Here is a 14,259-nt window from a genome sequence, read left to right as displayed (position 1 = left end):
GCTGATCCTCAGATCACCTGCTTAAATGAGCTCGAAGTTGTAGACTAAAAAATGTCAAGGGAAAATTCAGAACACTATTCGACTAAAAGCTGTGCTCGTAAAGTGCAGTTTTCTGTCCAAAGACAGACGACTGAGTCATTAGAAAGAATAAGAGGGAGGAAGAAGGGAGAACAAGTCACATATTTTTTTGGTCATGACCTTTTCCCACGGAGTTCCCACAGTCTATCTTCGGGTAGCTCAGGGAGTCTTTTTTCGTTGTGTCTTTAGAAGATGCTTGTGTCTCATTCGAGACAGTGCATTAAAAGTTCACAAAAAATTCGTACAACCTCAGAGATTTGTCATGCATGTTTGCAGGATTACTAGAGTTACAGTAAACTAACCTGCTAAGTGCAGAATGGATTCATTTACAGTAGAGCCAAGGTTGGTCATTTCTCACTCAAGCACTGCTCTTCTAACACAGAACATGGTAGGAACTTAGTGTGAAGTGCATCACTAACCTGCATTGAACAGCTGTGTTTATGAGGATGACGTAGATGGTGTGTGTCACCACATCTCTCAAGACAAAACACAACATCCAACTGTTGATGTTCTTTGAAGCCCTTCAGAATCTGTTTTACTGCGATTGACAATGAAAGGTACTCTACAGTACATTCACAGCTAGAAATTTTTCTTGGTCCGATGGTCCAACGTGAAACATAGACGGTAACAATAAAAATGAAACTATAAATAAACTAAGAAAATGGATGAAAAAATGATGAAGGTGTGCAGATGTAGTGGGTGGTACTGGGTTTTTTAGCATTCACAAGTGTCTTGGCCAAAGGAAAGATGTTCATGATGTTATGGGAGGTTTTGGTTCGGATGGACTGTAACTTCCTGGTTGAGGGGGGAGGGTCGAACGGGATTTGTCCAGTGTGTGGGCCTGTGTCTTGAGGATTCAGATCACTATATGCCTGTGCACATGATCATCAACAAGTGAGACTTTATATTGCAGCTCCAACTGAAGTCCGTTTTGAATACTGGTTCCAGGCACTATTTTTCAATATAGACTCTGTCCAACTGAAGGTACCTTGACAAACACCAACATTAATCCTTGCACTGGGGGACCAACTTTTTTTTTTTTTTTTTACAATTAAGAAGGACATCGCAAGAGACTAGTGAACATCTGAGACAGAAGTTCTCTATTTCTACTACTTCTTTTCTGTACAGTGCAGATATAAGTACTTAATTTCAATTTGGTGGTGACATGCCAATTTTCTCTATATGCGTTGCCGCATTGATAGGTAAAGAAAGGAATCAAAGTTTTATTGTATCCATAGCCATCCATCAAGAATAAATTAAAAAAAAAAACACCGGTGCTCTGTGACGTTACTAATATTTTTCGTACAAAAATTTAGAGTTCTGTTGTGTACCTTTCAAAATAAAAGCCTAGAAGCTTAAAATGGGAAGCCAAGGTAAAACTTGCATACATAAACCATTTGACGTGATAAAACTGTCCCAAATAATGAACTTAATAATTCTATATTTCACTTTCAGCTGAAACAATGTATTAATGAATGGTAAGTAAATGGGGTTTGTTCCACACACACTTTAGTTGATGGTGCGGGCTGCTAAGAAAATGGATGTTCATTATTTGGACACATATAATTTAAACCCTGCAAACTTTTTTTTTAATGCAGTCCCCTAAAAGAATCAAAATCAAGGACCATTTGGAACCGGAATCGAAATAAGAAGCTTGAATAAGGATGGGAATGGGTCATGTTCAAACCAACCCTACTCCTCATCTCTTTGTGGTTGGGTTGAAGGTGGCTATGGATATTGGAGTTTCCGCTGGTGCCTGCAATAAGCTATGGCAGGATTTGCATATTACGTGTGTTTGTAACACATCACCTCTCTTGTATCCAAAGTACAGTGGTACCTCTACTTACGAATGTCTGCCACGTCAGAAAAATATTGCAAAGGAATTTTTTTTTAAGGATATGAAAAGCAAAAATGGGCGCTGGATTAGCAGCTCCCAAATTCCACTGAACGTAAACATCCTGTATCTTAGGTCGTGTAGCATGATAGAGCTGCTCTCCCATTGGCTTTCGGCGTAACATCTTCCTGGCATCCCATTGGCTCAGAAGGACGTCAGTCTTTACCCATGATGTTTTTCTTTTCCCTTTGACACTCAAGCGTCACTAAATCGCACGCTAGCGCTTTCACTTGCTTTGTCTCACACAAGAGCACATTAGTAGAGTACAACTTTTTTGTGAGTTTTTCGTTTGTCTATTGCAAGTTTATTCAGGTTTCTTCACCATGTCCCCCAAGAAAATTTTGTGGAATTAAGTTGTGTGCGTGTTTTTTTTATCTGCTTTCAAATGGTTTTGTCCTTCTCCGATGCCTTTTTCTTCTCACTCACCCTTCTCTTCACGTAGTTGTCCAACACCAAGGCTAAATGCACATACATTTTATTATTCTTTACATAATTTACAGTGTTCCCCCGTTATTCACGGGGGTTCCGATCTTTACAGCCCCTCAAATAATCAATGCAGTATTAATACACACTAGTTACATTGTCAGCATGCATGCCAGCACGTTTTTTTTTCTTTTAGTGTGTATATAAGATAGGAGGCCCCGTAGCTCAGTGGTTAGAGCACTGGTTTGGTAAACCAGGGGTTGTGGGTTCGTATCCCACTGGGGCCTCCACTCCCTGAGAAGGGTTGCGTCAGGAAGGGCATCCGGCGTAAAAATTGTGCCAAACATATATATGCGTTCATCTGAGATGACACGTTGTGGCGACCCCAAAAGGGACAAGCCGAAAGAAACACACAGTGTGTATATAAGATACCATATGATGGCACTCACAAGGCAGTAAGGAACAATTGCATTTTACAACTGTAAGCAGGAGATACTTACATTGAGCCACACACTGCCGGATTAGGCAGGTCATACTGACAATGTTAGATTATAGGGCCAAAAGAAAGCGAGATCTCATTGAACCCTCTGTACCAATATAAATTAAAAAAAAAGAGGAAAGGGAGGAGGAATGGGACGGTATTTGAAGAAGTATCATGTGAGAGTCTCATCCCACGGTTCCATCAGTGTATCCAAATATGGATCTGAACAAGAACAAGAGCCTGTTCTCAAGACCTGCCACCGACTGGGCAGAAAACTGGAGGGTAGGAAAGGGAAGAGAGGAGGAAAAAAAGAAAGACCTATGGGAGAATAGTTCAGTTAATGAAAGGCATGAAAAATGAGTAGAGCTCAGGCACAGAGAGATTTAAAGATAGGCAGTGTGAAGTGGTGAGAGATTTAGACTTGACGAGGCAGATGAATTTCTGTAAATGAAGGTTAGTGTGATATACAGTAATTATTGTAAGTTAAGTCAGTCAGATGCAACGCTGAGTCTTCGATTGAAGAAAGCAACTCAAAATCAACTTGGAGTCTTGCAGCTGTTTACAGAATGAAAGTGAAGAATGACAAAAAAGTTTGGTGAAAATTAATAGTAAGAACGTTTAGTTATACATTGTGATATTTCACTTGTAAAGGAGTTGCTTTTAAGTAGGCTGTGTTGCTGAAGCTTTCTCAATAATCTTTTCAAATCAGGGGTGTAACATATACTGTAATTTCCGGCCTATAAGCCGCGACTTTTTCACACGCTTTCAACCCTGCGGTTTATACGGTGACGTGGCTAATTTGTCCATTTTTCCTAACGGCCGCAAGTGGGTACTCAAGCGGAAAAGGTCAGAAAGAGATCGGTGGAATATATGTGCCGAAGAAGTGACTTTTACCGGTCCAGCCCTGTTAGCGCAGCGCTAGCGTTAGCATTAGCGCACCGGCACTAGCGTTAGCATTAGCACAGCAGCGCTAGCGTTAAACTGTGTACTGTCTTTCTTTGTAAATATCTCGTGTTTCAATGTGGGTTTCAATGTGGGCACTTCAATGTGGGTATTTTAGTGAACTATGAATGAACTTTTTTTTTTGTCCCAGATGAAAAAACTAATCCTTGGTCAGTACTACTGCACTTTTAAATTTGCCGTGTCTGTGATGGTTCTGTAAAAGGCAGCATTAAATTTTATTAAGTCTGGACCATTGTCTTGATGTGAATGGAATAGACAAAGTTGCTTATACGATGTTCATTTGTGGCTGGACAAAGAATATAATAAATGTGTGAATTTAAACGGACAAACTAATGCTTGCTGCGGCAAATGAATGATACATATGTAGAAGTTCACAGAATCAGCTTAAACTATTAATATGCCCATGACCTTTTACAGCCACTTTCTACTTTTACAAACACTTGGTTACTAAAACAACTGGAAATAAGACGAATGGTGGCCTAAAATGGTTTAAAAAAAAAAAAAAAGACCTTAGGCTTGTGGCACGTCACCTACTACACACACACACACATATATTTATAGACTGATATATACAGTGAAGAAAATAAGTATTTGAACACCCTGCTGCATTGCAAGTTCTCCCATTTAAAAATCATGGAGGAGTCTGAAATTTTCATCGCAGGTGCATGTCCACTGTGAGAGACATAATCTAAGAAGAAATATCCAGAAATCACAATGTATGATATTTTTAATGATTTGTGTGATACAGCTGCAAATAAGTATTTGAACACCTGTCTACCAGCTAGAATTCTGACCGTCAAAGACTTTTGAGTCCGGCTTTAAAAGTCCACCTCCACTCCATGTATTATCCTGAATCAGATGTACCTGTGTAAGGTCGTTAGCTGCATAAATACACCTGTCCACCCCATACAATCAGTAAGACTCAAACTTGTAACATGGCCAAGACCAAAGAGCTGTCCAAAGACACCAGAGACAAAAGTGTACAACGCCACACAGCTTAAAAGGGCTAAGGAGAAATTCCCAAGCAGCTTAGTGAAAAAAGGCCCACTGTTGGAGCAATCATTAGAAAAGGAAAGAAGCTAAACATGATGGTCAATCTCAATCGGAGTGGAGGCCCATGCAAGATATCACCTCGTGGGGTCTCAATGAGCCTTAGAAAGGTGAGGAATCAGTCCAGGACCACACGACAGGACTTGGTCAATGACCTGAAAAGAGCTGGGACCACCGTTTCCAAGGTGACTGTTGGTAATACAGTAAGACGTCATGGTTTGAAGTCATGCATGGCACGGAAGCTTCCCCCGGTTAAACCAGCACATGCCAAGGCCCGCCTTAAGTTTGCCAATGACCATTTGGATGATACAGAGGAGTCATGGAAGAAAGGTTTGTGGTCAGATGAGATCATAATTGAACTTTTTGCTCATAATTCCACTAACCATGTTTGGAGGAAGACGAATGATGAGTTCCATCCAAAGAACACCATTCCTACTGTGAAGCATGGGGGTGGTAGCATCATGCTTTGGGGGTGTTTTTCTGCACATGGGACAGGACGACTGCACTGTATTAAGGAGAGGATGACCGCAGCCATGTATTGTGAGATTTTGGGGAATAACCTCTTTCCCTCAGTCAGACCATTGAAGATGGGTTGTGGCTGGGTCTTTCAACATGACAATGACCCGAAGCACACAGCCAGGAAAAGCATGGAGTGGCTCCGTAAGAAGCATATCAAGGTTCTGGCGTGGCCTAGCCAGTCTCCAGACCTAAACCCAATAGAAAATCTTTGGAGGGAGCTGAAACTCTGTGTTTCTCAGCGACAGACCAGAAACCTGTCTGATCTAGAGAAGATCTGTGTGCAGGAGTGGGCATAAATCCCTCCTGCAGTGTGTGCAAACCTGGTGAACAACTACAGGAAACATTTGGTTACACGTTTGGTTACAAAGGTTATTGCACCAAATATTAGCATTGATTTTCTCAGGTGTTCAAATACTCATTTGCTGCTGTATCACACAAATAGTTAAAAAAAGCATACACCGTGATTTCTGGATTTTTCTTTTTAGATTCTCTCTCTCACAGTGGACATGCAGCTACGATGAAAATTTCAGACCCCCTGTGATTTCTCTCTCTCTCTCATACGCATGCCAAAATTAATCAGGTTAGATTAATCGTTCTCTCCACTTTTCTATACTTTGTGCAGTGTAATTCCAGTTTTAGGCCAGCTATGTCTGTCTCTGATACTCAAGCAGTTATAGTCATTTTAGCTTATTGCTACTTACTAACGCTTAACAAGTCCATTGGTAAAAGGTATAACTACATAGCACTGTACAATTCGTACATGCGTAAACATTTAAATTTTAGCACTAAGCACATCTGGCTTAACTCTCACCACGATGGTGCCACACAAAGGCAGGGGCAGAGGAATACTGCTCCAGAGTTTTAACTTTTGATACGACTATCTTAATTATTGGATGCTAGATATGATGTTGTATAATGAAATACAGTACATCCAATGACAGAAAGTTTATCTTTGAATATAAAATTTTTTGGGAATTGACGTTAAATATCCCCGTGTGATAAATGGATACCCATATTTACTCAGTCATTCAACAGTTAAAAAAAAAAAAAAATTATTGTGTTTTACATTTATGGTTTTCTATCTTTGATTTTAAAGATAATGTAGCATCGTATCCTCCTAGGTCCAACCCCCTGTATTTTTCTGTTGAGAATGAAGTTAGCGTGGACATTTTTCAGATTTATTAAGTGACTTAAATATACTGAGTAAGGTCCGAGTACTATGTGTGTTTCAACTGTCACATTTATATGGTCTGCAGAGTCATTCATATCTCACATCCTGTTTACAAACTATGTAGTTGGCAAGATAGATTTCACGATTTAGTGAGGATAGGGATCAAAATCATCACAGTTACGGCATCCTCGTGTAATTTGTAATGTTATTGTATTTTGAAGTATTGATATTGTGTTAGTGTTATGATAATGTAAGATTATACAAAAATGATTACAGAAGGGATCTCGTTGGATGTATCTGAGCTACAAAAAAATAAGCATGGATGCGTAAAGGAAAAATCAACCTCTCTCTCAAGATGCAACACTATGGATGAGCATTCTGGTGTTCTTCTGGAAATCCAGTGTATTACATTTTTTGATGACAGGTTTCTAAAGGGTGGCTAAAGAGTAGGAATGACCACCTTTACCCCAAGTCATTTGAAGAAGGAAAAAAAATCTGTCTCTAAACAAATAAGCAAGTTAAAGGCGGGGCAGACACCCTTTAAACATTCTAGCCTCCCTTTGATTGGTTGTGTGTGTGTGCACGTGTGCGTATCTTTTTGCTTTTAAAATGTGGGCTGAAGTGACTCAAAGCAAAATTTTCTGAGGTCAAGCCAGGAGCTGCACAATTACAGAAAATTGAGTAGCATAAATGGAATGAGTTCGCAAGTCAAACCCCACAGCTATGATGGAACATTTTTGATTCAAGCCAGATGAACAGGGCCATCCCGCTAACACCAGCTGGTGTGTCAAATTTGTATGAAGTCACAGCAAAGAACCAACTTAAAACCTGAAAGTGACAATATCCCTTTTAAACATAACCCTCCCACCCATTTTCTTCATCTGGGAACAAAAAAACATTGTGGGACATTTCCAGTTTCTTGTTAGCCTGCAAATATGGAGCCCTTTGCCCAACAGTGCTAATGGAAACGTAAATGTGCTTAGTACAAATCTTGAATCAAATGTTTTCATATACTTGTGCTGTTATCAATGTTGCTATACTTAGCGGGTTTTTCTAACCACCTGGAAACTTAATTGTCAGTATACTGCAGTGTCGTCTTCTTTTTTTCCTTTCGGCTTGTCTCGTTAGGGGTCCCCACAGTATGTCATCTTTTTCCATCCAAACCTATCTCCTGCATCTTCCTCTCTAACACCAACTGCCCTCATGTCTTCCCTCACAACATCCATCAAACTTCTCTTTGGTCTTCCTCCTCTCGCTATTTTGCCTAGTAACTCCATCTTCAGCACCCTTCTATCAATAGACTCACTCTCTCCCTCTGAACATGTCCAAACCATCGAAGTCTGCTCTCTCGAATCTTGTCTCCAAAACATCCAACTTTGGCTGTCCCTCGAATGAGCTCATTTCTAATCCTATCCAACCTGCTCACTCCGAGCGAGAACCTCAACATCTTCATTTCCGCTACCTTTAATTCTGCTTCCTGTTGTCTCTTTAGTGCCACAGTCTCGAATTTGTATATCATGACTGGCCTCACCACTGTTTTGTAAACTTTGCCCTTCATCCTAGCGGAGACTCTTCTGTCACATAGAACACCAGACACCTTCCGCCAACTGTTCCATCCCGCTTGGACCCGTTTCTTCACTTCCTTACCGCACTCACCATCTCTCTGTATTGTTGACCCCAAGTATTTGAAGTCCTCCACCCTCGCTTTCTCTTTTCCCCGTATCCTCACTCTTCCTCCTCCATGCCTCTCATTCACGCACATATATTCTGTTTTACTTCAGCTAATCTTCATTCCTCTCCATTCCAGTGCGTACCTCCGTCTTTATAATTGTTCCTCCACCTGCTCCCTGCTTTCACTGCATATCACAATATCATCTGCGAACATCATGGACTATGGGGATTCCAGTCTAACCTCATATGTCAGCCTAACCATTACCACAGCAAACAGGAAGGGGCTCAGAGCATGCAGTTCCACCTCCACTTTAATTTCTTCTGACACACCTACGGCACACCTCATGATGGTTCTGCTACCCTCATACATGTCCTGTACTATGTACACATTCCTCTGCCACATCAGCCTTACGCATGCAGTACCACAGTTCCTCTCTTGGTACTCTGTCATAGGCTTTCTCTAGATCCACAAAGACACAATGTTGCTCCTTCTGACCTTCTCTGGACTTTTCCACTAGCATCCTCAAGACAAATAATGCATCAGTGGTACTCTTTCTAGGCATGAAACCATATTGTTGCTCGCAAATACTTACTTCTGTCCTGAGTTTACCCTCCACTACTCTTTCCCATAACTTCATTGTTTGGCTCATCAACTTTATTCCTCTATATTTCCCACAGCTCTGCACATCACCTTTGTTCCTAAAAATGGGAACTAGCACACTTTTCCTCCATTCTTCAAGCATCTTCTCACCCGCTAGTATTCAGTTGAACAAGTTGGTCAAAAACTTCATTGCCAACTCTCCAAATTGCTTCCATACCTCCACAGGTATGTCTTCAGGACCAACTGCCTTTCCATTTTTGTAGTGCCTTTCGATCTTCCCCCATGACAATTATTTCCACTTCCTGGTCCTTCAGACCTACCTCTTCTACTCTTCTCTCTCATTTACTTCATTCGTCAACTTCTCAAAGTATTCTTTCTATCTATCTATTTAGCACACTACTGGCACCAGTCAACACATTTGCATCTCTGTCCTTAATCACCCTTACCTGCTGCACATCCTTCCCATCGCTATCCCTCTGTCTGGCCAACCTGTAGAGATCCTTTTCTCCTTCTTTCGTGTCCAACCTGGGTTACATGTTGTCGTATGCCTCTTGTTTAGCCTTCGCAACCTCTACCTTTGCCCCTACGTCGCAACTCAATGTATTCCTTTTGCCTCTCCTCAGTCCTCTTAGTGTCCCACTTCTTGTTTGCTAACTTCTTTCCTTGTATGACTTCCTGTATTTTGGGGTTCCACCACCAAGTCACGTTCTCCCGTTTCCTACCAGAAGACACACCAAGTACTCTCCTGCCTGTCTCTCTGATCACCTTGGCTGTAGTAGTCCAGTTTTGCGGGAGCTCCTCCTGTCCATCGAGAGCCTACCTGTGGGGCATAGCTGCTCGTCACATTATAAAAACACCCTCAATTTCAAATTTCAGCCTCATCACTTGATCTGATTTCCTTTTCACCTCCAAGACATTCTTAGCCAGCTCTTCCTTTAAAATTACCCTCACTCAATTTCTCTTCCCGTCTACTCCATGGTAAAATAATTTAAACCCTGCTCCTAAACTTCTATTCTTGCTACTTTTCCACCTGCTCTCTTTGATGCACAATATATCAACCTTTCCCCTAATCATCACGTCCACCAACTCCTGAGCTTTTCCTGTCATAGTCCGTGCATTCCTCTTCTTCAGCCAACGAATCCAGTTTCTTCCTCGTCTTTGTCTTCGACCCACAGTAGCTGAATTTCCACCGACGCCCTGCAGGTTAGTGGTGCCGGGGGGCGGGCATTGTTAACCTGGGGTACGACTGATCCGGTATGATATTCTTTAGATGAACGCTCATATTTGTTTGGCACAGTTTTACGCCAGATGCCCTTCCTGACACAACCCTCTGCATTTATCCGGGCTCCAGATTGCACTGACTTGTGCTCCCATAAGGCTGCATTAATTGGCAGTACACTGCAGTGTATAATTTGTTAATCTGTTAGTTCCAGTACAATTTTTGTGAACCGAGCATGAGTATGTTTTATTGATATTTTTATCTAAGATATTTTTATCGTTCTACATTATTGCTATTTTTCAGTATATACGTTAATTGTTCTTTAAATGGACATGCATTATTATGCTCTAATATCAAGATATCAGTGGTATAAAAAACTAAAGTACAACCATTTGTTGTGATTATTTTTGGTAAACTATATCATCTTTAAATCTTTTAAAAAATAAATACATTTAGAGCAATGGATAACACAAATATTTGGACACAGTAAAAAAAAAAGACAGTGATAACTGCAACAAAAATCTACAAAATAGAAGAACAGTGAAGCAAGAACTGTGATATAATGTAAGATTGCTGTATTTATCCTGTGATAATAAATTGCAGTGATTTCTTGTTCCAGGGCTGAGACTCATTGTTTCCAGACAGGTGCATCTTGGGACTCACATAGCTATGAGTGTAAAATGATTTATGAGTACTGTAATGAAGACACAATGACTTGGTGTCCAACTTCGGTTGGTGAAAACAGATGAGATTGGCAGTATTTGCTGTTCAACCATTATTCATTCTGCCATACTGTACCTGAAAGACCCAAAGGAGAAAACAAAACCATCCCTATTCACACCTCTGGACCTTTGTTAAAATGTGATATTGCTACAGATGCTGTGTATGGAAGCAGATAAGATATAGTAATCCTTTGTATCATTAATTCTAAATGTGAACTCTCTGAGAACATTTTTTTCTTCACAATTAGTTTTGGAGGGCTCGGTGGATAACTTCTTTGCACCTCTGACTCACAGTTCATAGGACCTGAATTCAAATCCGGCCTTAATTGTGTGGTTTTTGCATGTTCTCTCCGTGCCTGCGTGAGTTTTCCCCAAGTACTCCAGTTTCCTCCCACACCCCAAAAACATGCACAGAAGGTTAATTGAAGACTCTAAATTATACGCAGGTATGAATGTGAGTGTGAATTATTTGTTTAGGTTTGCTCTGTAATTGGCTGGCAACCAGTTCTAGGTGCACCCCAGTTAGCTGGCATAGGCTCCACCATACCTGCGACCCTGGGGAGGATGAGCAGTGTAGAAAATAGCTGGATGGATTAATTCTTTTTGCAGCAAGTGCGATATGTGCATGCGTGGTAGTCAGAAGTTAGAGTGTGTGCGATAGAATAGTGTTTTTCTGAGGTGCATGTCCGTGTTGTTTATGATCTTCTGGTGTGCATGTGGAATTTCACAGCACAGTTATGCTTCCTCTCCATTCATCCTTTTCGTCATTCATTCAGAAGATCACATATTGTGGATATGAATGTCACAGTATGTGTAAGACAGTTTTCTTGAAAAAAAAAACCAAAAAAAAACTTTTGTAATGGCCACAAAAAAATGCCACAAATGGCATTTGCACTACTTTAAAAGAGTCATTAAACAAATTCCTGTATATTAACTTGGATATCCATCCATTCATTTTCCGTACTACCTATCCTCACTTGAGTTGCATTTCATTTAATAAGTTAGCAGACAAATAGATGATGCATATTTCTTATGGATGAGTGACTTTTGCCGAATGTCACGTCATCTTGGTGTGTGTGGGATGTCCTAGTTAGCATACCTATCCAAACAAATAAGGCAAATAAAAGGTCACGCTTTTTACAAATCAATCATCCATTTTATTCTGCTTAGTGCGGTGGATCTGTTTGAATCATTCAAGAGTGTGGCTAATCTTTAATTGGGTTTAAGATTCAAGGGGGGACAAATGCTCAGTACATAATAAACCATTGTTGTTTGACCTCTTTCTAGAGTGTATATTTAACCGATGAAAGAAAGTGAAAGCAACATGAATGAGCAATGGCTATTCCAGTGGATTACAGTCTCCAAGAGGTGTCCACCTGTTCCTGCCTGTCAAGTGTTGTGTTTCTTAGTCAACTGAACCACACATCCTTTCATTCTCTGTACCACTTTTACTCATTACGATAGTGCGTATGCCAGAGCCTATCCCAACTGACTTTGAATGAGGGGTGGGGTACACCCTCAACTGATCAACATTGAGTCGCAGGGAATATAGACAAACAACCTTCAACATTCACACCTATGAAAAATTCAGTTTTCATTTAACCTAAAGTGCATATATTTTGGAATATATGAGAATCTCTCAGTACCTGAACATCAGAACAGTGACCACCAGAGACAGTGAGATTGATATGGCCACAGCGAGTAGAAGACTGACGATTAATGTTGAAAATTTACGGGCCATTCATATGGTTGTGCTTCTCTTGTTTTACAAAAGCGCCCGTTAGTGAGCTCGTCATTAAGAACTAATCGCGATCACATTACATTCCTGAGTTTATGTATGTGTCTGTCTTATGAATAGACACATTTCAACTGTGTGAAAAAAGAAAAGCCTGCTTGCAGACTCTTAAGATAAACTGATTTTAGTTAGTCATTCATAATTTTATGCACGAGGAAAAGCATGCAAGGTAAAGAACTGGTCAAAGTCAGTCTTAGTCTTTGGTTCCACAGTTGAATATTTTTGTGTGTGTTTGCAACATAACACCCATATGCCTATCACACATTGGCGGACAGAGATTTGCGTTGTTAAAATGGGTAGCTGAGTAACTTGATTTGAAACTCAACAAGACAAATGACTAATCATTTTGTAAATGGTAAGATCTAGAAAATGTCATAGTGGCATTTTATTTCACTTTTCATGTTTTAGTAAAAGTGTAGCAAATATGCTCGGACACAAACCATTTCCTGAGCATACCATGAAGTATACCTTAGCACCAGACTGACTCATCTGGATCCACAGCACGTCTTTAAATCAGCCAGGCCCTTAATAGTTTATTGTTCATTTGACTAACTCTATCCAATTAACAATGCGAAAAATCAACCTTGCTTGTATTATTTTATTTTGTATGGTCAAACAAATGAAAAATAATGAAGGAAGTGTACGATAAATATTTCCATCCCTCCATTTTCTTAGCTACTTATCCTCATGAGGGTGGCGGGAGCACTGTAGCCAATCCCATCTATCAATCGGCAGGAGCCTGGGTACACCCTGAACTGGTTGCCAGCTAATTGCAAGGCACATAGAGACAAACAGCCACACTCACAATAAAACCAAGGAGCAATTTAGAGTGTCCAATTAATGTTGCATGTTTTTGGGATGTGAGAGGAAATTGGAGTGCCCGGAGAAAACCCACGCAGGCACAAGGAGAAAATGCAAACCCCACACAGGCAGTTCCGGATTGAACCCGGGACCTCAGAACTGTGAGGCCAACGCTTTCCAGCTCCTCCACCTTGCTGCCAATATAAGTATATATTTTTGATTTTGATTTTTTAGATTATTAACACTGAAATTCACAAACAGACTGCAGACAGAAAGACAATTGAGTGTGAGGCCCTCAGAATGTTAAAAAGAATATCAACTGCATGGAGAAGTTCCGTGATAGCGGTGGACTGCAGACAACATATACAGTACAGCACTGGAATCATCTTTGTCTTCACAACACAACCTACATCTTGTGCATGATTAGGCAAGTCTCATTTTTGATGACTTTTTTTATTTAATCACCAACTACAGTGCTTTAGGTTAATCCAACATATGAATAAAGCTCAAACAAGAATGTTTAAGGAAGTAAAAGTGAGGTTTAGCCTTTCTTTGGGGAATATCAGAATCATCCTTATTCGCCAAGTTTGTCAGAAATATACAAGGAATGTATGCAGTTTAAAGTGATTAGTCTTGAGATAATTTAGGACGTTGATTGTGCAAATGTTGCAGATATTCCTCAATCGATTGTGCTAGTGGTACAGATGCTACTAAGGTATGAGGGGTTAGTATTGTTCTACATCAGATGCGCAGATGGTGCAGCGTGGTGAGACTACTCCAGTGAGTGTAGGAGTAATGTATAATATGTAATAATTGACCCTGCAGAATGTGACAACAAGCTCAAGACATTGGCATCAATATTTGGACAATT

The 14,259-nt window shown here is 40.4% G+C and overlaps 1 protein-coding gene and 1 non-coding gene across 3 annotated transcripts in view; both read left to right on the top strand.

Annotated features, from left to right (window-relative positions):
- Positions 1 to 14,259, top strand: part of adcy9 (adenylate cyclase 9) — a 70,019-nt gene that overhangs the window by 20,169 nt on the left and 35,591 nt on the right. The gene's annotated exons all lie outside the window — the stretch shown is intronic.
- On the top strand, positions 2,610 to 2,682 carry trnat-ggu (transfer RNA threonine (anticodon GGU)). Its single transcript has one exon. It is a non-coding gene; the product is annotated as a tRNA-Thr (tRNA).

Source organism: Syngnathoides biaculeatus, chromosome 9 (genome assembly GCF_019802595.1).
Source record: "Syngnathoides biaculeatus isolate LvHL_M chromosome 9, ASM1980259v1, whole genome shotgun sequence".
NCBI lineage: Eukaryota > Metazoa > Chordata > Actinopteri > Syngnathiformes > Syngnathidae > Syngnathoides > Syngnathoides biaculeatus.
Note: the sequence above shows the minus strand (reverse complement) of the source record. Positions and strands in the feature narration are given on the sequence as shown.